The sequence below is a fragment of the Brassica napus genome, chromosome C2, assembly GCF_020379485.1.
Source record: "Brassica napus cultivar Da-Ae chromosome C2, Da-Ae, whole genome shotgun sequence".
In the NCBI taxonomy this organism is placed as follows: domain Eukaryota; kingdom Viridiplantae; phylum Streptophyta; class Magnoliopsida; order Brassicales; family Brassicaceae; genus Brassica; species Brassica napus.
Genome location: NC_063445.1, coordinates 41,493,508 through 41,498,522, shown reverse-complemented (window position 1 = coordinate 41,498,522; position 5,015 = coordinate 41,493,508). Strand labels below are relative to the sequence as shown.

General features: G+C 30.9%; 1 long non-coding RNA gene across 5 annotated transcripts; it reads left to right on the top strand.

Annotated features, from left to right (window-relative positions):
- Nucleotides 1-259: 259 nt before the first annotated feature.
- LOC106451723 lies at nucleotides 260-2,040 on the top strand. 5 transcript variants are annotated; one of them, XR_007319383.1, is made up of 7 exons: nucleotides 260-421; nucleotides 541-626; nucleotides 764-989; nucleotides 1,139-1,203; nucleotides 1,461-1,508; nucleotides 1,584-1,703; nucleotides 1,785-2,040. It is a non-coding gene; the product is annotated as an uncharacterized LOC106451723 (long non-coding RNA). The 5 variants fall into 5 exon arrangements; XR_001289636.3 differs by having other exon boundaries at nucleotides 261-421; nucleotides 520-626; nucleotides 1,651-1,703; XR_007319382.1 differs by having other exon boundaries at nucleotides 261-421; nucleotides 520-626.
- Nucleotides 2,041-5,015: the final 2,975 nt, after the last annotated feature.

Genomic DNA, 5,015 nt, shown 5'->3' with positions numbered 1-5,015 from the left:
CGATATAGAGTCCCATCGATGCACGTATAAAAGTATACATTGATTCACGTATCTAATTATATAAAGTACAGTTCTTTCTTTCCAGGTGAAAACACGTCGGATGACAGGTCATTAAGTCGTTCGCTGCAGAGACGACACGTGTATCACGAACAGAACGCAACGCTTATTCGTTTGTTGCCGTTTGTCGTTTGGGCTGTTTCTTCGTTATGTGTACGTACAATCCTATTGGGCTTAGGTTAAGGGAGCGATTCGGCCCAGTCAACTATAGTCTGTGCTAACCCTAATATTGTTTTTGTAAAAAAAATCAAATATGTTCATCCCTTCTCTCCCTTATTCGGCGACGATGACGGTAGAACTTCCTCAACTGTCATGAAACGGATCTGTGATTAATCCCATCAATTGAGAGGTCGGGTATAAATAGGTCAGTATTTTTCTTCTGGAAATCACAATCTCTTCCTCACTCTTCTACTCGACTCTCTTATATTGTTCTAAAGATTCACTGCTTAATGGCTAACTCAGAGGTTGTTTTTCGATCTGAAGTCCGGCAAGTGTTCTCCTGCGATTCTGGGAGGCCAGGAATGTCAAGCGCTCATGTGGCTTGATATGCTGATGGTGGACGTTTTATTGTAAGTATTCTTTCCAGATCCTAACTTATTATTTCCGGTGAACCTTATTTATTATTAGCAGGTTTCCGGTGAAACTCATCCTGATAATCATCATTCATAATGGATTACTCATCTGTTCTACTTGCTGATTTGAACAGATTTAGATGTATCACTTGGAAAGATATTCTCTTCCCTGAAACAAAGAATATCACCATTATTTGTTTCCAGAGGCTGATAAGATCAAAGACTGAAACCAACGGTTATCAACCACGCTGATACATTTAGATCGGTTTCAGACAATGAAACCAAACTTCAGGAAGAGAAAGTTTGAAAGTTGATCCCAGCTGGAGTCTCCAGCGTTGTTGTCTCCTACAACGTTCAAAGGTTTTTTTAGTTTCACAATCTCTCTCTCTTGCCTCTGACTATAAGAAAGTGTTCTTCTTTATGGATTCATGAACCGTATGTATAACAATATGAGCTATAGTTTAGTGCAAGATATTCTCTTGAGATGTTAATTTGGTGTTTGTGATCAGGTTTCAGGAGAGATTGTTGGATCCAAGAGAAGCAAGCAGGATTAAGCTGAACTTAATATAGAAGTGTAAGTGGGATATTATATTGTTGAAGATGATTCTTAAATGTATCAGTGTGGTTGTCTCCAACCGATCTTAAGCCAGTTGATTGGTAGCCTTGAGGTGTCAATCGATACAAAGCTTCAATATTTATTTAAGCCACTATGTCTCTCTTACAATCATGGTTTAGTTGTTTGTCAATAATATATGTTTATGCTGTGTTGGTTGTTGTAAAAGATCTGTTGCTCTAAACTCATCATTAACATTGCTGATTTTGGACTGGCAGGTGTGGTTAATCAGGGTTCACATTTATAGAGTATGTTGTTATACGCCGGTAAAGATTTGATTCCCTTTTTGTGTTGCAATGTCTCTTTTAGAATATCAATACATGTGTATATATGTACTTCAGTTACCCATATGTCGATTAGTTGACACACCATTGCTGCCTTACTGGCTCTAAAAGCTTTGTTATGAAGGTAATCGGCACCTGAAGTACTTCTACAGTCCTATGTATACACATTAAAAGTTGGTTAGTATCAGTTTATGTGGTACTCCATCAGGTTCATTTATTCTCGGACACTAATCTTTTGCCTTTTACATGATCTTTCAGTGGCTCTGCTCTGGGATCCATGCAACAGACCGACTGATGCAGAGGCTCTGTACGTTCCGTCCTTTCAGGTACACCAGAGAGTATGTGCTTCAGACGCTATGGCTGTTACCGTTCCTGTCTTGATCAGTTGATTTAACTTTTGTATATGATGTTAAATGTTGCTTTGCAATCTTTGTAGCTGCAGAGGCTTTGTACGTTCCGTCCTTTCTTTTACTGGACATATTTTTTTTTAAAGATAATATTAACAGTTTATATATTTTGCCAAGCAGAAACTATTTAAATTTTAGTTAACATTTAGAAATGTATATTTTGCCCTCAATTGAATACAACACGAACTTCCACTATTTTCATTTTATTATTTTGAATAGATTATATGGTTAATTCTATTTATATATATATTTTACTTTTGAAAATTTTAATTTTCATTCTAATTTAGTTATAATAGAAAGAGTCAGTTAGAAACTTATATATACATAGTCTAAACCAATACGAATAGGAAGATAGAATGTGATAGGTACCATGCATTTTCAAAGAAAGACATACAATAGCCTTACACTAATCACTATGATTTTTTTTTTCATTAAATCACTAATTGCTATGTTATTTCTATAGAAAAAGAGAAATTGTCTAAAATACCACAAGTTGAGTACTCATTTTCAAAAATACTATCAATCAAAATATAATAACATTTGGGTTTAGTATTTGGTGATTATTGTTTAGAGTTTAATATTTAAGGGTCTGGTTTGGGTTTATAAATGTTTTATAAATATTTAGAAAACTTAACTTAGTGTTGTTATTTATCACAAATTTAGGTTATTTTTGAAAATAGTCATTCATTAGTGGTAAATTTGAAAATTGGTATTAAACTTGTGGTATAATTAAAATTTCTCCCTAGAAAAAGGTCTAAATAATTAAGTATGTTTTTGACCAAAAGATAAATAATTAGATATGTAGGCATACATATATACACACAGTTAAAAAACCAGATAAATGCTTTGGTTTAAATGTTAACTAATTCATTAACTAAACCAATTGGTTAAGCAAACCAGGTCATTACAGTTTCATAAAAACGGAGAATGCTTATGTGCCAATTTTTTTTTCTTTGAAAAAGCTTCGGTTCAAAATTTAAAAAATCCATTAACTAAATCAATTAGTTAAGAAAATTGGATTAAGTAAATTTTGTTGGTGTTATATAAACATAAATTTTTGAAAAATTTAAACATTTTTCTTAAAACATATTACACTATTAGTTTATTGACTCGTCCGGACGGGCGGGTTTGCCCTAGTAAAATATACACATGCGTGTGAACGTAAGAAGTTTTGAATTGATCATTTAATCTGATTGCCAACGAAAATTACTACCAAACGAAGAAATTCTGGTGAGAAATTATTCTCGGAAGAAACCATTTTCTATATCTTTTTTCGTATACTTCTTCATAAACCAGTTTTACAAACATTACTTGTTAAAGTCATTCCTAAAATAAAAAAAAAAAAGTCATTCCTACACCAACTATTATATATAGGTAGAAAATGACGTTTTGAAAATGAGTTGATTAGTACACAAAAAAAACGACGAAAATGAGTTGATTTTCTGTACCTTATAAGAACCTAACTACTATGGTTGAAAATTTCTTAGAAATAATATTGTTGACTTCAAATTTCAACAATCAAAATTATATATATACACTAGTAACACTATTTTGGACGTGTTTTATGATGAATTATATATGTATACTAGATTTTGATTTTTGATTTATTTTATTTTATAAATATAAATTTTAGATTAAATTTTATTTAAAACCCATTTTATATTTAATTAATTGTAATAGAATGGGCTAGTATGTTTCTTTTGTTTTGTACTTTGTAAATAAGATGCATGTTTGATCAAATTACCCAAACAAAACATAAAAAGTAATAAGTTCAACTAAATAAATAATTGAAATATTGGTTAACTACAAATTTAACAACTATTTATTTTACTAATTAAGGATTATTTTCTAATTTATTCAGTCATCATATAATCAGATCTTAATATAACATTTTATAAGTATCATTATATTATCTCGTCCTAAAAAAAATACAAATCTTTAAATATCATTCCCGTATTTAGCAATAGGCATCATTTTTAAAAATATCTAAGAGAACTCTTTGTTAATTTATATTTTTGTATTTGTTATGTATAGTTAATTTCCATAGATTTGGAAACAATAAAATATGGTTGATTTTGTATGAATAATAATATATTACTTTCGTATACTTTAGAAAGTTGCTAGTTTATAGGGATATTTGTTTGAGCTTTTGTCGAGTTTATTTTGTTTAGATTTCATATAATTAGATACTAATTATTTACCACTTTCATGCTACCATTTTTCATTTTTACCATCACTAAGGACTTTTTCAAAAATATCTTCTTAATTATGTGCCAAAAAACTCTTATGCTCTTGTTCTTTATAAAAATAAATATTTAAATAAATAAAAATCTAAAAAAATAAAAAATAATTTCTTCAATTTTTTTCGAATTATACTATTTCGAAATTTAAACCCTAAACCCTAAAACTCAACTCTAAACCCTAAACATTAATCCTAAACATTTTTTTTTAAATACGAACCCTAAACCCTAAACCATCAATCCTAAACCTTTTTTTTATTGAAGTACGAACCCTAAACCCCGAAACATCAACTCTAAACCCTAAACCCCGAAACATCAACTCTAAACCCTAAACCTTCAATTTTAAACCCTAAACCCCGAAACATCAACTCTAAACCCTAAATCTTCAATTTTAAACCCTAAACCCCGAAACATCAACTCTAAACCCTAAACCCTAAACTTCAACTCTAAACCCTAAACCATCAACACTAAACCCTAAACTATCAACACTAAACCCTAAACCCTAAAAAGTAAACTCTAAACCCTAAACCCTAAAAAATTAACCATAAACCCTAAAACATCAACTCTAAACCCTAAACCCTAAACCCTAGGGTTTAGGGTTTAGAGTTGATGTTTCGGGGTTCAAGGTTTAGAGTTGATGTTTCATGGTTCAGGGTTTAGAGTTGATGATTTAGGGTTTAAAGTTGATGTTTTAAGTTTAGATTTAGGGTTTAGGGTTTACGTTTAGGGTTTAGAGTTGATGTTTCAGGGTTTAGGTTTTAGAGTTGATCTTTCTTGGTTTAGGGTTTAGAGTTGATGATTTAATGTTTAGAGTTAATGTTTTAACTTTAGATTAGTTAACC